This window comes from Phyllobates terribilis, unplaced genomic scaffold (assembly GCF_046119375.1).
Source record: "Phyllobates terribilis strain yellow unplaced genomic scaffold, ASM4611937v1 Scaffold_146__1_contigs__length_4606013, whole genome shotgun sequence".
Lineage (NCBI taxonomy): Eukaryota > Metazoa > Chordata > Amphibia > Anura > Dendrobatidae > Phyllobates > Phyllobates terribilis.
In genome coordinates, this window is record NW_027362906.1 from 3,524,601 (window position 1) to 3,545,781 (window position 21,181).

Sequence of the window (21,181 nt, forward strand, 5' to 3'; positions counted from 1 at the left end):
AACCGTGGGACCGTCAAGTGTTCAGCACTCAAACCGTAACAGAACCACAGTATCTGCTGGTAACATCAATTTTGCGGAATCATTTCACCACTTTTTTAGCCCATCCTTTGCAAGGCCACAGGAGACAAGAAGTCTGACACATAGTCAACGCCTAGAGACGATGGTACAGGAGTATCTCCAAGTAAACATTGAAGCCATGACTGTGTCACTGGACCCTTGCTCTTTTTGGGCTTCCAATCTGGATAAATGGCCGGAGCTAGCCACTTACGCCTTGGAGATCTTGTCATGCCCCGCAGCCAGCGTTCTGTCTGAACGTGTGTTCAGCGCTGCTGGTGGTGTGCTGACAGATAAGCGCACGCGGCTCTCCACTGATAATGTAGACAGACTCACGTTCATAAAGATGAACAAATCATGGATCCGAAACGACTTTTCTACCCCTGTGTCATCCTGGGGAGAGTAAAAGCTTGATGATTGGTTAAAATCACCCTACCAAACGTTTTAAGCTTTCAAATTACTAATCATGTTTATCTGTATCTTGACTGGAAAATAATTTGGGCTTTGTAGCAGTGTGCAGCACTGATCCTATTAGGCCATCTATAATAAGCTCCACCAGATTTAAAATTAAAAATAATTTTTAGCTGCATCTAGCCCAGAAAATAATTTTGGGGCTCCGAGATGCGCAAGACACATAAGTGCCTTCTTGCTGCACTACCTGCAGCATGACCCTCATATTGTCAGAATTCGAAGTAATCATGACTACTGGGTTGCCACACTCTTAGATCCCCCAAACTTTTCGATCAACCTTTTCATTTTAATAAAGACCAAAAAAATGGTCATTTTTGAAATTATAAGCATTAGCAGGTTGTTAGAAACTGAAATCAAACAGTTTTCAACTCAAAACTTTATTCTAGGTGATGTTACATTTTCACATAGGACCCTTTGTTCAAAAGGAGCTTCTGAACTCTCTCGTCCATTGAATTTGTCAGGTTTTGGATGGTTTCTGCTTCAATTGTTTTGCATGAGGACAGAATACCCTCCCAGATCTGTTGCTTAGATGTGAACTGCCTCCCGCCATCATAGACACTCCTTTTAATGATGCTCCAAAGGTTCTGAATGGGGTAGAGGTCAGGGGAGCATGGGGGTCACACCATAAGTTTGTCCCCTTTTATGCCCATATCAGCCAGAGATGCAGATGTTTTATGTGCAGCATGAGATGGTGCATTATCATGCAGAAAAATGATCTTGCTGTGAAATACACGGTTCTTCTTCTTGAACCATGGCAGGAAGTGCTGTTTGAGAAAATCCACATACATTATGGAGTTCATCTTTAGCGCCTTCAGGGATCCTAAAGGGGCCGACAATCTCTCTCCCCATGATTCCAGCCCAAAACATTACTCCACCTCCTCCTTGTTGGCGCTGTAGCCGTGTTTGCGTGGGGTGTCCATCAACCAGCCATCCTCCACTCCATCCATCTGGACCATCGAGCGCTGCACGGCACTCATCCGTGAACAAAACAGTTTTGAAATCAGTCTTCATGTAATGTTTGGCCCACTGGAGCCGTTTCTGCTTGTGTGAAGTGGATAGAGGAGGTCGACAGGATGGCGTATGCACAGCTGCAAACCTCTGAAGGACCCTGCATCTTGTTGTTCGGGGGACGTTGGAGGCACAAGCAGCTTCAAAAACTTGTCTGCTGCTATGACAAGGCTTTTTTGCCGCTGCTCTTTCAACCTGACGTAATTGCCTGTAGGAAAGAGTCCTCAATTTGCCCTTATCAGCACGCACACGTGTGTACTGTGAATCAGCTACATACTTCTTGATTGCCAAGACACTTCATCGTGATCATCGCACAATGTTGATTGTAGTCATGCCTTGACCTAAACACTCCACAATTTGTTGCTTCTCAGCAGCCGACACATCCTTTTTCTTTCCCATTTTGGCAGAAAATGTAGGCTGCTTAATAATGTGAGAGAGCCTTCTTAAGTAGTCTTGCCTTTCATTGGACACACCTGCCAAACTAATTAGCACAGGTGTCTGCAATTGCTTACAGTGATATAAAGAGCCCTGACACACATCACCATCAATGAGTTTAACTGACAAACAAACAAATTCTTCCCTTATCACTCCTAAACACTTTTTGCATAATAATTTGGAACGCGGTGTACATGTGCTTTTCCACAAAACACCAGCGGTTCACGTAGTGAATCTTACAGTTCTAACTTGCCAACCGTGGTCTGTATGGAATTGTTCAATAAAGGGCCCAAAATTAAGATAACATAGATGGGAGAGGTCTCTATGAATAGGAATTCCTAAGTATTTGATACCCTGTGAGGGCCAGGCAAAGGGAAAGTTGGACTGGATGGAATCCTATATGGATTTAGGGAGGGAGACATCGAGGGCCTCAGACTTCGCTGCATTGATTTTAAAATTTTACCATGTAACAAAGTGATCTATTTCAGCCATAACAGCATGGATGGATATATGTGATTGAGTGATATATACTAGGACATCATCAGCAAATAGAGAGCACTTGTACTCGGTGCCTCCCACCTCAATCCACCTAATATTGGGTTTATGGCGAATTGATGAGAGCAGGTGCTCCGTCACTAGGATGTATAAGAGAGGGGACAGAGGACATCCCTGCCTTGTCCCATTGGTGATTGTGAAAGGTGATGAAAATGTTCTGACGCACCCCCTGGGCCTTGGGACACCCGGAGCCGGACCCTTTTTGGTGGATGCTGGTGGTTGTAGTCTTCGTGGCGGCGACCCGGTTCCGTGGCTCAGGGCGGTTAAACCAGTGGCGGAACTATTTATGTGGTTTTGATGTTTAAATGTCCGACTACGCCACCCGTGGATTGCGGTCAGAGTGAACCGCCGCTCCAGGGCAGACCGCTGAGGCTGGTGTTGTGGGTGCAGCAGAGCGTAGCATAACTCCCCACGGGAGGAGTATAGCCTCAGGGCAGTGTATGCGGAGGATGGGGGTGATGGTGCAGGGCAGCAGCAGTAACGACACGGAGTCAGTGATGCAGTCCAGGGCCTTTACTCACAGTTCTTATTATCCAGACCACGTCTGCAGGTAACGGCTGCCCACGTCGTACTGTGCTCACCAGGTGAGGGGCTCAGACAACTCCCAGATAACTTTGGAGCACTTCACAGGACCCCCTTTGTGTGTCCTTTGTCTGGCCTTTCTTACCAACACTTTTGTCCGGCTGCCTCGGGCCTCCTCTTGGTAAACTTGGCGCCAGTTTCCCTGACCCTATGTGGTGCCTTCCTAGCGGGTGTAGCGAGGGGCTGCGCCACATAAAATGTCAGAGCCTCCGGTTTCTAGCTGAGGGTCGTTTCCTGCCTCCACTAGTTCGGGGACCGGTCTCCCCCTTTGGCCTGACCCCTCCACGCAGGTGGATTCGGGCGTGCGGTGGCGACTCGCCCGTCCGCACCCCTGGGATCCCTTCATTCCTCGTTCCTGGAGCCTTCTCCGCTCCTCTTCCTTCCTTCTCCCTCTTCCAGGCCTGGGCCTCTGTTACTAGGCCCGCCTCCGGAGCAGAGCTCATGCAGAGCCCCTGCTCCCTGCCACTTCTGCTCAGACTTCTCTGCACTGAACTAAGATGGTGCCCACCTTTTATACTCCCTTCTCAATGCACCCAGGAACTGCTTCCTCCCTGCTCCTGCACTACAGGGTTCCCCTTCCTCAGTGTTCCCTCCCCCCACTCCAGCCAGGGACAGGGACTGTCGTGCCCATCTCAGGGGCATATTGGTCGCCCTGCCCCACGGCAATGTGGTGTAATGCATGCAGGTGTCGGGTCCTGATCCACACTCCATCCTTACCTGAGAGTGAGATATCACACCTCTGGGTGAGGTGCAATACGTCTGTAGCAACCGAGCCCTCAGGGTGCTACAGTTCCATTTATCTTCAGCCTAGGTGACGTATTGCGATACAGGGCCGTGATTTTGGCTATAAAAGGGTCCCCTAGACCCCTACCCCAAGCTTTTTAAGAGAATCATATATGGCGTGCCAGGAGACTCTATGGAATGCTTTCTCAGCATCCAACGAGAGTATCTAATTACAAATTTTTAACTGCATCTAGCCCAGGAAATACTTTGTGCCTAGTAGCAGTGTCTGCTAGTCAGCGGATTATCCCGGCTGTTAAGCAAGCTACACCACCTGTAGTTTAGACACTTAATTTTTTCAAAGGAAATGCTTCGGGACCATGGGATACTCAGTGAAGAGCATCAGGAGGCACCCCAAGGCATAGGGGCTGGGACTGGCAGTAGGATGCCTTGCGGTGGACAACCGAGCTCGATCCTTATAAAAACTTTTTAACTGCAGCAGCTTTAGTGGACGCTACTGGAGCTGGAATTACGCGGCTGCTGGCATGAGACTTGCCCTCCAATAGATCCTTGTAAATGGATTTAAAGTGTATTCATTCAAATTAGAGAGACAATTTAAATTAAAAAGCTTAGAGCTGCCTCCACCACAGGGGGGCTCGCTCGACCCACCAGCGGACAGGCACCAGTATTGGGAGAGGGGGGCTGGCCGTCAGGGTTCACCGCGGCTCTGGCACAAACCCGGCGACACGGAGGTGGCACGGGCAGGAGCGGACTGGCCGTGTCGGCTTCTCACTTTTTGGATTTTAGAAGGGCATGACATGCCTATATCTGTGTCTCCCCCTCCTTTTACTCCTCCACCTCTTTTATTTTCGCATGACTATATGTACTTGTCACTTTTCCATGTGTTAGTTGTGTCTTCTGAGCAGTTTGTCAGCTTTTGGACACCTTTGAAGGTGTTTTCTATGTGTTTCTATGTGTTTTTGTTTGCCTGCCATTGGTTTTAACGGTGTTCGAAGGTGTTCGACGAACAGTTCGACGAACAGTTCGGCGAACACACGGGTGTTCGACGAACCGAACCGAACTCGAACACTACGGGGGTGGCTCAACACTACTTATTACCCCAGCCTCCTTCATCTCTCGCAACATCCCTTTGGCATTTTGGTAGTGTGCTGGCGGTACAGTCCGGTACCTTTCTTTAATGGGTGGATTGTCTCCCGTGGGGATATGGTGTTGAACCCCCTTTACCTGCCCAAAGTCGAGTGGGTGTTTACTGAAGACCCTTTCATACTCTTGCACCACCCGGTATACTCCTTGTTTTTGGTGTTGAGGGGTGGAGTCAGTGCCCACATGCAGCTTCTGACACCAGTCCTCCATCTGTCCCTCGGAACCATTACCCTCTGCCTGGTTGGATGGAGGTAAGGGTTCCACTGTTTTTATAGCATTTTGCTTGACGGTAATTAGCTTGGCTAGGGTGGCATACCGGGGAAAGTGAACTTCTTTTTCCCCAATGTTCAGGATGCGGACTGGCACTCTCCCTTGGCGGACATCAACCACTCCCCTGGCTGTCAAAATGGTGGGCCTACTGTCAGAGTAGACGGGCTCTACCAGGGCCTGGTAATCTCTACCCCGGAGACCTATTGCTGCCCGGCACCATATCAGCATTTCACTTCTTGGGGGCATGGCAATAGGGAATGGGTCACTCATCCTGACACTGCCAATTTCACCACCAGACAGTTCTACCTGTTGTCTTTTCATCAGGGCTCTGATCTCTCTTTGTAGAACCCGCTGCTGGCTGGAACTGGCGGTCTCCGCAACCTGCTGTAACAAGACAATTATTTCTGCAAGACAATTTTCAATGACATTAGTGCCTAAGGTTATCATGGGATGACTTTCTCGGCGATCAATGTCGACAATAATCAGTCCTTGTGCTGGCAGTTTGACTCTGCCAACCTTTATGGTCACTTCTTTGTACCCCACCTGAGGTACGGGTAGACCATTGCTAGCATAAATACTCAAATGTTCGTCTGGACGGAGGGTAATGTCCGAATCAGGCCAGAACCATTTGAAAAGAATGTAGGGGATGGTGGTCACCTGGGACCCAGTGTCCAGCAACACGCTCATTGGAAAGCCGTCCAGCACGATAGGTAGGACTGGTCGTCCACCCACATATTTGTCTAGCCAGCTTGATGGGCCTGGTGTTCTTACACCTGGGGGTTGGCCCTCTGCCCCAGATTTTGCTCGTTTAAATGACAGTACCTTGCATAATGTCCTGGCTGGTTGCAGCGGCGGGAGATGGGTTGTCTGTCCTGGTCGTAGAGGTCGCTGTTCCTCTCTCTGGATGGTGGAATCCTCTTCTCTCGGCGCCAAGGGACGTCCTCCGGACTGGAAGCCAGCTGGATCTTTCCTTTGGGATACACCTGCAAGGCCTGCACAATTTTGGTTAGCGTAGCTACACTTTTAGTTAACTCTTGGACCTGATGGTGCAGGTCTGTAGACGGGGCATTGTCCAGAGTCTGTGCATCAGCTCCTACAGGCTCAGGGGAAAAGGGTGCCACCTCCTGGTGGTAGGTGATAGCCGGGCGCCGGTGAGCTGTAGCGCCCCCTTGTGCTGGTTCCTGTAGCACCCGGATGGCCCTGTCTTTAAATTGAGCAAAGTCCAAGTCAGGGTTTTGCAGAGCCATTATGCGCAGCTGGGTGCGGTGGGCGCTGGACAGTAAACCCTCAATAAATTGCTCAGTTAACAGCCTGTTTTCATCACGCACACTGTCAGGGTCTACTTGTTTGATGGCCCTCAGCGTCTCCTGCAGGTTTAAAGCATAGTCCCGTACACTGTCCTGCGACCGTTGTTTGCACCCATAAAACTTCATCTTTATCTCTGCCGTAGTACGGGTGTCAAAAGTGTCCTTTTGGTGGGCCAGTATCTCTTTTACAGTCCCTTTTTCTCTTGCTGACCAGGATTTTACTTCTCTCTGGGCTGCACCAATCAACTGGCCTACGAGGATGCTCACTTTCTGCTCCTCGGACAGGGGGTATACTTTAAATAAACTGCTTAGTCTCTCCTTGAAGTCACTCAGGGTGTGCGACTCTCCTGAGTACTGGGGCAACCACGCCGCCCCCGGTATATATGGCATGGAGAATGGCATTACCGCGGCAGCGGCCGCGCCGGTGGTTGAAGTTCCCTCCATATCGGGCGTCTTCCTACCCCCTAGTGAACCGTGGCCTACCTTCCTTCTCTTTTCTTCCGTAGGCCGCAGTTCCGCAGGCGATGGTCTCTGTCGAGGACCTGGCGTCGCACGCGTCTTACGTCAGCGTTCACTGTGGCTCCTTCCAGGACCTGGCGCTGTGTCCGTGTGTGGGGCAGGGCTTTAGACTTCGTGTGGTTCCAGCGATCACGCCCCTCTTCTTCTCGCGCGGCGACTCGAAAATGGCGGACAATGGCGGGAAAACGGCAACAAATGGCGGGAAATCTTCACCACGGTATTAGACACAGTCTGTGAAGGCGCGCAGTACCCGGTGGTAGTGGGCATGAGATCCTGCCGACTACGCCAAAGTTGACACGCCCCCTGGGCCATGGGGTACCCGGAACCGGGCCTGTAGATGCTGGGGATTGTAGTCACCGTGGCGATGACCCGGTCCGTGACCCAGGTGGTCAATCTAAGGGTAGTTTATCTATATCTGTTATGTATAGTCCGACTACACCACCTGTGGAATGCGGTTATTGGGAACCGCAGCTGCGGAGCAGTCCGCTGAAGCTGGTGGTATGTGCAGCAAGGTGATGTAACTCCCCACAGGAAGAGTGGAGCTTCAGGGCAGCGTGTATGGATGATGGTGGTGGTAGTGCAAGGTATCAGTAATGACAACACAGAGTCTTTGCAGTGCAGTCCCAGGGTCTTTACTGCTGGCAATTATATGGGCCCCAACGGGAGTACCGGCTAGTGATGAGGGCCTGATCAGTCTGGGAAGAATCCTAGAGTCCTCCTGGCCAGGTGAAGTTGTAGGCCTGCGCTCAACCGTATGGCTGGCGACTCGGACCTTGTGTATTCCTCGCTCCTCTGTGGCGGTACGGGTCTTTTCGTGTGGCTGAGCCTCCGGGCTTCTGTCGGGCCAGGAGACCTTGCAGTATCTGCTGTTGGATATGCAATCCACACAGCCTCAGACTCCGGCGTCCGGTCCTCTGTGGATATACACCAAAGACAACTGCTTAACAGACAAAGCCATACACCAAAGACAACTGCTTAACAGGCAACGCCATACACCAAAGACAACTGCTTAACAGACAATGCCAAACACCAAAGACAACTGCTTAACAGACAATGCCATACACCAAAGGCAACTGCTTAACAGGCAATGCCATACACCAAAGACAACTGCTTAACAGACAATGCCATACACCAAAGACAACTGCTTAACAGACAGTGCCATAAGCCAAATACAGCTGCTTAACAGACAATGCCATACACCAAAGACAACTGCTTAACAGACAATGCCATACACCAAAGACAACTGCTTAAAAGACAATTCCATACACCAAAGACAACTGCTTAAAAGACAATTCCATACACCAAAGACAACTGCTTAACAGACAATGCCATACACCAAAGACAACTGCTTAACAGGCAATGCCATACACCAAAGACAACTGCTTAACAGACAATTCCATACACCAAAGACAACTGCTTAACAGACAATGCCATACACCAAAGACAACTGCTTAACAGGCAATGTCATACACCAAAGACAACTGCTTAACAGACAATGCCATACACCAAAGACAACTGCTTAACAGACAATGCCATACACCAAAGACAACTGCTTAACAGGCAATGCCATACACCAAAGACAACTGCTTAACAGGCAATGCCATGCACCAAAGACAACTGCTTAACAGACAATGCCATACACTAAAGACAACTGCTTAACAGACAATGCCATACACCAAAGACAACTGCTTAACAGACAATGCCATACACCAAGACAACTGCTTAACAGGCAATGCCATACACCAAAGACAACTGCTTAACAGACAATGCCATACACCAAAGACAACTGCTTAACAGACAATGCCATACACCAAAGACAACTGCTTAACAGGCAATGTCATACACCAAAGACAACTGCTTAACAGGCAATGTCATACACCAAAGACAACTGCTTAACAGACAAGGCCATACACCAAAGACAACTGCTTAACAGGCAATGCCATACACCAAAGACAACTGCTTAACAGACAATGCCAAACACCAAAGACAACTGCTTAACAGACACTGCCATAAGTCAAAGACATCTGCTTAACAGACAATACCATACAGCAAAGACTACTGCATAACAGACAATGCCATACACTAAAGACAACTGCTTAACAGGCAATGCCATACACCAAAGACAACTGCTTAACATACAATTCCATACACTAAAGACAACTGCTTAACAGACAATGCCATACACCAAAGAGAACTGCTTAACAGGCAATGCCATACACCAAAGAAAACTGCTTAACAGACAATGCCATACACCAAAGAAAACTGCTTAACAGACAATGCCAAACACCAAAGACAACTGCTTAACAGACACTGCCATAAGCCAAAGACAACTGCTTAACAGACAATACCATACAGCAAAGACTACTGCATAACAGACAATGCCATACACTAAAGACAACTGCTTAACAGGCAATGCCATACACCAAAGACAACTGCTTAACAGACAATTCCATACACCAAAGACAACTGCTTAACAGACAATGCCATACACCAAAGACAACTGCTTAACAGGCAATGCCATACACCAAAGACAACTGCTTAACAGGCAATGCCATACACCAAAGACAACTGCTTAACAGACAATGCCATACACCAAAGACAACTGCTTAACAGGCAATGCCATACACCAAAGACAACTGCTTAGCAGGCAATTCCATACACCAAAGACAACTGCTTAGCAGACAATTCCATACACCAAAGACAACTGCTTAACAGGCAATGCCATACACCAAAGACAACTGCTTAACAGGCAATGCCATACACCAAAGACAACTGCTTAACAGGCAATGCCATACACCAAAGACAACTGCTTAACAGACAATGCCATACACCAAAGACAACTGCTTAACAGGCAATGCCATACACCAAAGACAACTGCTTAACAGGCAATGCCACACACCAAGGACAACTGCTTAACAGACAATGCCATACACAAAAGACAACTGCTTAACAGGCAATGCCATACACCAAAGACAACTGCTTAACAGACAATGCCATACACTAAAGACAACTGCTTAACAGACAATGCCATACATCAAAGACAACTGCTTAACAGACAATGCCATACACCAAAGACAACTGCTTAACAGACAATGCCGTACACCAAAGACAACTGCATAAAAGACAACGCCGTACACCAAAGACAACTGCTTAACAGACAATGCCATACACCAAAGACAACTGCTTAACAGGCAATGCCATACACCAAAGACAACTGCTTAACAGGCAATGCCATACACCAAAGACTACTGCTTAACAGACAATGCCATACACCAAAGACAACTGCTTAACAGACACTGCCATACACCAAAGACAACTGCTTATCAGGCAATGCCATACACCAAAGACAACTGCTTAACAGGCAATGGCATACACCAAAGACAACTGCTTAACAGGCAATGCCATACACCAAAGACAACTGCTTAACAGACAATGCCATACACCAAAGAAAACTGCTTAACAGACAATGTCATACACCAAAGAAAACTGCTTAACAGACAATGCAATACACCAAAGACAACTGCTTAAATGACAAAGCCATACACCAAAGACAACTGCTTAACAGGTAATGCCATACACCAAAGACAACTGTTTAACAGGCAAAGCCATACACCAAAGACAACTGATTAGCAGGCAATGCCATACACTAAACACAACTGCATAACAGACAATGCCATACACCATAGACAGCTGCCTAACAGACAATGCCATACACCAAATACAACTGCTTAAAAGGCAATGCCATACACCAAAGAAAACTGCTTAACAGACAATGCCATACACCAAAGAAAACTGCTTAACAGACAATGCCATACACCAAAGAAAACTGCTTAACAGACAATGCCAAACACCAAAGACAACTGCTTAACAGACACTGCCATAAGTCAAAGACAACTGCTTTACAGACAATGCCATACACTAAAGACAACTGCTTAACAGGCAATGCCATACACCAAAGACAACTGCTTAACAGACAATGCCATACACCAAAGACAACTGCTTAACAGGCAATGCCATACACCAAAGACTACTGCTTAACAGACAATTCCATACACCAAAGACAACTGCTTAACAGACAATGCCATACACCAAAGACAACTGCTTAACAGGCAATGCCATACACCAAAGACAACTGCTTAACAGGCAATGCCATACACCAAAGACAACTGCTTAACAGACAATGCCATACACCAAAGACAACTGCTTAACAGGCAATGCCTTACACCAAAGACAACTGCTTAACAGGCAATGCCACACACCAAGGACAACTGCTTAACAGACAATGCCATACACAAAAGACAACTGCTTAACAGGCAATGCCATACACCAAAGACAACTGCTTAACAGACAATGCCATACACTAAAGACAACTGCTTAACAGGCAATGCCATACATCAAAGACAACTGCTTAACAGACAATGCCATACACCAAAGACAACTGCTTAACAGACAATGCCGTACACCAAAGACAACTGCATAAAAGACAACGCCATACACCAAAGACAACTGCTTAACAGACAATGCCATACACAAAAGACAACTGCTTAACAGGCAATGCCATACACCAAAGACAACTGCTTAACAGACAATGCCATACACTAAAGACAACTGCTTAACAGGTAATGCCATACATCAAAGACAACTGCTTAACAGACAATGCCATACACCAAAGACAACTGCTTAACAGACAATGCCGTACACCAAAGACAACTGCATAAAAGACAACGCCATACACCAAAGACAACTGCTTAACAGACAATGCCATACACCAAAGACAACTGCTTAACAGGCAATGCCATACACCAAAGACAACTGCTTAACAGGCAATGCCATACACCAAAGACTACTGCTTAACAGACAATGCCATACACCAAAGACAACTGTTTAACAGACAATGCCATACACCAAAGACAACTGCTTAACAGACACTGCCATACACCAAAGACAACTGCTTATCAGGCAATGCCATACACCAAAGACAACTGCTTAACAGACAATGCCATACACCAAAGAAAACTGCTTAACAGACAATGTCATACACCAAAGAAAACTGCTTAACAGACAATGCAATACACCAAAGACAACTGCTTAAATGACAAAGCCATACACCAAAGACAACTGTTTAACAGGCAAAGCCATACACCAAAGACAACTGATTAGCAGGCAATGCCATACACTAAACACAACTGCATAACAGACACTGCCATACACCATAGACAGCTGCCTAACAGACAATGCCATACACCAAATACAACTGCTTAAAAGGCAATGCCATACACCAAAGAAAACTGCTTAACAGACAATGCCATACACCAAAGAAAAACTGCTTAACAGACAATGCCAAACACCAAAGACAACTGCTTAACAGACACTGCCATAAGTCAAAGACAACTGCTTAACAGACAATGCCATACACTAAAGACAACTGCTTAACAGGCAATGCCATACACCAAAGACAACTGCTTAACTGACACTGCCATACACCATAGACAGCTGCCTAACAGACAATGCCATACACGAAATACAACTGCTTAAAAGGCAATGCCATACACCAAAGAAAACTGCTTAACAGACAATGCCATACACCAAAGAAAACTGCTTAACAGACAATGCCAAACACCAAAGACAACTGCTTAACAGACTCTGCCATAAGTCAAAGACAACTGCTTAACAGACAATGCCATACACTAAAGACAACTGCTTAACAGGCAATGCCATACACCAAAGACAACTGCTTAACAGACAATGCCATACACCAAAGACCTCTGCTTAACAGGCAATGCCATACACCAAAGACTACTGCTTAACAGACAATTCCATACACCAAAGACAACTGCTTAACAGACAATGCCATACACCAAAGACAACTGCTTAACAGGCAATGCCATACACCAAAGACAACTGCTTAACAGGCAATGCCATACACCAAAGACAACTGCTTAACAGACAATGCCATACACCAAAGACAACTGCTTAACAGGCAATGCCATACACCAAAGACAACTGCTTAACAGGCAATGCCATACACCAAAGACAACTGCTTAACAGACAATGCCATACACCAAAGACAACTGCATAACAGACAACGCCATACACTAAAGACAACTGCTTTACAGACAATGCCATACAGCAAAGACAACTGCTTAACAGGCAATGCCATACATCAAAGACAACTGCTTAACAGACAATGCCATACACCAAAGACAACTGCTTAACAGACAATGCCGCACACCAAAGACAACTGCATAAAAGACAACGCCATACACCAAAGACAACTGCTTAACAGACAATGCCATACACCAAAGACAACTGCTTAACAGGCAATGCCATACACCAAAGACAACTGCTTAACAGGCAATGCCATACACCAAAGACTACTGCTTAACAGACAATGCCATACACCAAAGACAACTGTTTAACAGACAATGCCATACACCAAAGACAACTGCTTAACAGACACTGCCATACACCAAAGACAACTGCTTATCAGGCAATGCCATACACCAAAGACAACTGCTTAACAGGCAATGGCATACACCAAAGACAACTGCTTAACAGGCAATGCCATACACCAAAGACAACTGCTTAACAGACAATGCCATACACCAAAGAAAACTGCTTAACAGACAATGTCATACACCAAAGAAAACTGCTTAACAGACAATGCAATACACCAAAGACAACTGCTTAAATGACAAAGCCATACACCAAAGACAACTGCTTAACAGGTAATGCCATACACCAAAGACAACTGTTTAACAGGCAAAGCCATACACCAAAGACAACTGATTAGCAGGCAATGCCATACACTAAACACAACTGCATAACAGACAATGCCATACACCATAGACAGCTGCCTAACAGACAATGCCATACACCAAATACAACTGCTTAAAAGGCAATGCCATACACCAAAGAAAACTGCTTAACAGACAATGCCATACACCAAAGAAAACTGCTTAACAGACAATGCCATACACCAAAGAAAACTGCTTAACAGACAATGCCAAACACCAAAGACAACTGCTTAACAGACACTGCCATAAGTCAAAGACAACTGCTTAACAGACAATGCCATACACTAAAGACAACTGCTTAACAGGCAATGCCATACACCAAAGACAACTGCTTAACAGACAATGCCATACACCAAAGACAACTGCTTAACAGGCAATGCCATACACCAAAGACTACTGCTTAACAGACAATTCCATACACCAAAGACAACTGCTTAACAGACAATGCCATACACCAAAGACAACTGCTTAACAGGCAATGCCATACACCAAAGACAACTGCTTAACAGGCAATGCCATACACCAAAGACAACTGCTTAACAGACAATGCCATACACCAAAGACAACTGCTTAACAGGCAATGCCATACACCAAAGACAACTGCTTAACAGGCAATGCCACACACCAAGGACAACTGCTTAAGAGACAATGCCATACACAAAAGACAACTGCTTAACAGGCAATGCCATACACCAAAGACAACTGCTTAACAGACAATGCCATACACTAAAGACAACTGCTTAACAGGCAATGCCATACATCAAAGACAACTGCTTAACAGACAATGCCATACACCAAAGACAACTGCTTAACAGACAATGCCGTACACCAAAGACAACTGCATAAAAGACAACGCCATACACCAAAGACAACTGCTTAACAGACAATGCCATACACAAAAGACAACTGCTTAACAGGCAATGCCATACACCAAAGACAACTGCTTAACAGACAATGCCATACACTAAAGACAACTGCTTAACAGGCAATGCCATACATCAAAGACAACTGCTTAACAGACAATGCCATACACCAAAGACAACTGCTTAACAGACAATGCCGTACACCAAAGACAACTGCATAAAAGACAACGCCATACACCAAAGACAACTGCTTAACAGACAATGCCATACACCAAAGACAACTGCTTAACAGGCAATGCCATACACCAAAGACAACTGCTTAACAGGCAATGCCATACACCAAAGACTACTGCTTAACAGACAATGCCATACACCAAAGACAACTGTTTAACAGACAATGCCATACACCAAAGACAACTGCTTAACAGACACTGCCATACACCAAAGACAACTGCTTATCAGGCAATGCCATACACCAAAGACAACTGCTTAACAGACAATGCCATACACCAAAGAAAACTGCTTAACAGACAATGTCATACACCAAAGAAAACTGCTTAACAGACAATGCAATACACCAAAGACAACTGCTTAAATGACAAAGCCATACACCAAAGACAACTGTTTAACAGGCAAAGCCATACACCAAAGACAACTGATCAGCAGGCAATGCCATACACTAAACACAACTGCATAACAGACACTGCCATACACCATAGACAGCTGCCTAACAGACAATGCCATACACCAAATACAACTGCTTAAAAGGCAATGCCATACACCAAAGAAAACTGCTTAACAGACAATGCCATACACCAAAGAAAAACTGCTTAACAGACAATGCCAAACACCAAAGACAACTGCTTAACAGACACTGCCATAAGTCAAAGACAACTGCTTAACAGACAATGCCATACACTAAAGACAACTGCTTAACAGGCAATGCCATACACCAAAGACAACTGCTTAACTGACACTGCCATACACCATAGACAGCTGCCTAACAGACAATGCCATACACCAAATACAACTGCTTAAAAGGGAATGCCATACACCAAAGAAAACTGCTTAACAGACAATGCCATACACCAAAGAAAACTGCTTAACAGACAATGCCAAACACCAAAGACAACTGCTTAACAGACACTGCCATAAGTCAAAGACAACTGCTTAACAGACAATGCCATACACTAAAGACAACTGCTTAACAGGCAATGCCATACACCAAAGACAACTGCTTAACAGACAATGCCATACACCAAAGACCTCTGCTTAACAGGCAATGCCATACACCAAAGACTACTGCTTAACAGACAATTCCATACACCAAAGACAACTGCTTAACAGACAATGCCATACACCAAAGACAACTGCTTAACAGGCAATGCCATACACCAAAGACAACTGCTTAACAGGCAATGCCATACACCAAAGACAACTGCTTAACAGACAATGCCATACACCAAAGACAACTGCTTAACAGGCAATGCCATACACCAAAGACAACTGCTTAACAGACAATGCCATACACCAAAGACAACTGCTTAACAGACAATGCCATACACCAAAGACAACTGCATAACAGACAACGCCATACACTAAAGACAACTGCTTTACAGACAATGCCATACAGCAAAGACAACTGCTTAACAGGCAATGCCATACACCAAAGACAACTGCTTTACAGACAATGCCATACAGCAAAGACAACTGCTTAACAGGCAATGCCATACACCAAAGACAACTGCTTAACAGACAATGCCATAAACCAAAGACAACTGCTTAACAGGCAATGCCATACAGCAAAGACAACTTCTTAACAGACAATGCCATACACCAAAGACAACTGCTTATCAGGCAACGCAATACACCAAAGACATCTGCTTAACAGACACTACCAGACATGAAACAACTGCTTAACAGGCAATGCCATACACCAAAGACAACTGCTTAACAGTCAATGCCATACACTAAAGACAACTGCTTAACCGACAATGCCATACACCAAAGACAACTGCTAAACAGACAACGCCAAACACCAAAGACAACTGCTTAACAGGCAATGCCATACACGAAAGGCAAATGCTTAACAGACAATGCCATACACCAAAGACAACTGCTTAACAGGCAATGCCATACACCAAAGACAACTGCTTATCAGGCAACGCCATATACCAAAGACAACTGCTTAACAGACAATGCCATAAACCAAAGACAACTGCTTAACAGACACAGCCATACACCAAAGACAACTGCTTAACAGACAATGCCATACACCAAAGACAACTGCATAACAGGCAATGCCATACACCAAAGACAACTGCTTAACAGACAATGCCATACACCAAAGACAACTGCTTAACAGACAATGCCATACACCAAAGACAACTGCTTAACAGACAATGCCATACACCAAAGACAACTGCTTAACAGACAATGCCATACACCAAAGACAACTGCATAACAGACAATGCCATACTCTAAAGACAACTGCTTAACCGACAATGCCATACACCAAAGACAACTGCTTAATAGACAAAGCCATACACCAAAGACAACTGCTTAACAGACAATGCCATACAGCAAAGACAACTGCTTAACAGGCAATGCCATACACCAAAGACAACTGCTTAACAGGCAATGCCATACACCAAAGACAACTGCTTAACAGACAATGCCATACACCAAAGACAACTGCTTAACAGACATTGCCATACACCAAAGACAACTGCTTAACAGACACTGCCATACACCAAAGACAACTGCTTAACAGGCAATGCCATACACCAAAGACAACTGCTTAACAGGCAAAGGCATACACCAAAGACAACTGCTTAACAGGCAATGCCATACACCAAAGACAACTGCTTAACAGACAATGCCATACACCAGAGAAAAATGCTTAACAGACAATGCCATACACCAAAGAAAACTGCTTAACAGACAATGCAATACACCAAAGACAAATGCTTAACAGGCAATGCCATACACCAAAGACAACTTCTTAACAGGCAATGCCTTACACCAAAGATAACTGCTTAACAGGCAATGCCATACACCAAAGACAACTGCTTAACAGACAATGCCATACACCAAAGACAACTGCTTAACAGACAACGCCTTACACCAAAGACAACTGCTTATTAGACAATGCCATACACCAAAGACAACTGCTTAACAGGCAATGCTATACACCGAAGACAACTGCTTAACAGAAAAAGCCATATACCAAAGACAACTGCTTAACAGGCAATGCCATACACCAAAGACAACTGCTTAACAGACAACGCCATACACCAAAGACAACTGCTTAACAGGCAATGCCATACACCAAAGACAACTGCTTAACAGTCAATGCCATACACTAAAGACAACTGCTTAACAGGCAATGCCATACACTAAAGACAACTGCTTAACAGACAATGCCATGCACCAAAGACAACTGCATAACAGACAATGCCATACACCAAGGACAACTTTTTAACAGACAATGCCATACACCAAAGACAACTGCTTAAAAGGCAATGCCATACACCAAAGACAACTACTTAACAGACAATGGCATACACCAAAGACAACTGCTTAACAGGCAATGCCATACACCAAAGACAACTGCTTAACAGACAATGCCATACACCAAACACAACTGCTTAACAGGCAATGACATACACCAAAGACAACTGCTTTAACAGACCCTGCCATACACCAAAGACAACTGCTTAACAGGCAATGCCATACACCAAAGACAACTGCTTAACAGGCAATGCCATACACCAAAGACAACTGCTTAACAGACAATGCCATACAAGAAAGACAACTGCTTAACAGACAATGCCATACACCACAGACAACTGCTTAACAGACAATGCCATACACCAAAGACAACTGCTTAACAGGCAATTCCTTACACCAAAGAGAACTGCTTAACAGACAATGCCATACACCAAAGACAACTGCTTAACAGGCAATGCCATACACCAAAGACAACTGCTTAACAGGCAATGCCATACACCAAGGACAACTGCTTAACAGACAATGCCATACACCAAAGACAACAGCTTAACAGACAAAGCCATACACCAAAGACAACTGCTTAACAGGCAATGCCATACACCAAAGAAAACTGCTTAACAGACAACGCCATACACCAAAGACAACTGCTTAACAGACAATGCCATACACCAAAGACAACTGCTTAACAGACAACTCCATACACCAAAGACAACTGCTTAACAGGCAACACCATACACCAAAGACAGCTGCTTAACAGACAATGCCATACACCAAAGACAACTGCTTAACAGGCAATGCCATACACTAAAGACAACTGCATAACAGACAATGCCATACACCAAACACAACTGCCTAATAGACACTGCCATACACCAAAGACAACTGCTTAAAAGGCAATGCCATACACCAAAGACAGCTGCTTAACAGACAATGCCATACACCAAAGAAAACTGCTTAACAGACAATGCCATACACCAAAGACAACTTCTTATCAGACAATGAAATACACCGAAGACAACTGCTTAACAATGCCATACACCAAAGACAACTGCTTAACAGGCAATGCCATACACCAAAGACAACTGCTTAACAAGCAATTCCATACACCAAAGACAACTGCTTAACAGACACTGCCATACACCAAAGACAACTTCTTAACAGGCAATGCCATACACCAAAGACAACTGCTTAATAGACAATGCCATACACCAAAGACAACTGCTTAACAGGCAATGCCATACACCAAAGACAACTGCTTAACAGACAATGCCATACAAGAAAGACAACTGCTTAACAGACAATGCCATACACCACAGACAACTGCTTAACAGACAATGCCATACACCAAAGACAACTGCTTAACAGGCAATTCCTTACACCAAAGAGAACTGCTTAACAGACAATGCCATACACCAAAGACAACTGCTTAACAGGCAATGCCATACACCAAAGACAACTGCTTAACAGGCAATGACATACACCAAAGACAACTGCTTAACAGACAATGCCATACACCAAAGACAACTGCTTAACAGGCAATGCCATACACCAAAGACAACTGCTTAACAGACAATGCCATACACCAAAGACAACTGCTTAACAGACAATGCCATACACCAAAGACAACTGCTTAACAGGCAATGCCATACACCAAAGACAACTGCTTAACAGGCAATGCCATACACCAAAGACTACTGCTTAACAGACAATGCCATACACCAAAGACAACTGTTTAACAGACAATGCCATACACCAAAGACAACTGCTTAACAGACACTGCCATACACCAAAGACAACTGCTTATCAGGCAATGCCATACACCAAAGACAACTGCTTAACAGGCAATGGCATACACCAAAGACAACTGCTTAACAGGCAATGCCATACACCAAAGACAACTGCTTAACAGACAATGCCATACACCAAAGAAAACTGCTTAACAGACAATGTCATACACCAAAGAAAACTGCTTAACAGACAATGCAATACACCAAAGACAACTGCTTAAATGACAAAGCCATACACCAAAGACAACTGCTTAACAGGTAATGCCATACACCAAAGACAACTGTTTAACAGGCAAAGCCATACACCAAAGACAACTGATTAGCAGGCAATGCCATACACTAAACACAACTGCATAACAGACAATGCCATACACCATAGACAGCTGCCTAACAGACAATGCCATACACCAAATACAACTGCTTAAAAGGCAATGCCATACACCAAAGAAAACTGCTTAACAGACAATGCCATACACCAAAGAAAACTGCTTAACAGACAATGCCATACACCAAAGAAAACTGCTTAACAGACAATGCCAAACACCAAAGACAACTGCTTAACAGACACTGCCATAAGTCAAAGACAACTGCTTAACAGACAATGCCATACACTAAAGACAACTGCTTAACAGGCAATGCCATACACCAAAGACAACTGCTTAACAGACAATGCCATACACCAAAGACAACTGCTTAACAGGCAATGCCATACACCAAAGACTACTGCTTAACAGACAATTCCATACACCAAAGACAACTGCTTAACAGACAATGCCATACACCAAAGACAACTGCTTAACAGGCAATGCCATACACCAAAGACAACTGCTTAACAGGCAATGCCATACACCAAAGACAACTGCTTAACAGACAATGCCATACACCAAAGACAAATGCTTAACAGGCAATGCCATACACCAAAGACAACTTCTTAACAGGCAATGCCTTACACCAAAGATAACTGCTTAACAGGCAATGCCATACACCAAAGACAACTGCTTAACAGACAATGCCATACACCAAAGACAACTGCTTAACAGACAATGCCATACACCAAAGACAACTGCTTAACAGACAGTGCCATACACCAAAGACAACTGCTTAACAGACAATGCCATACACCAAAGACAACTGCT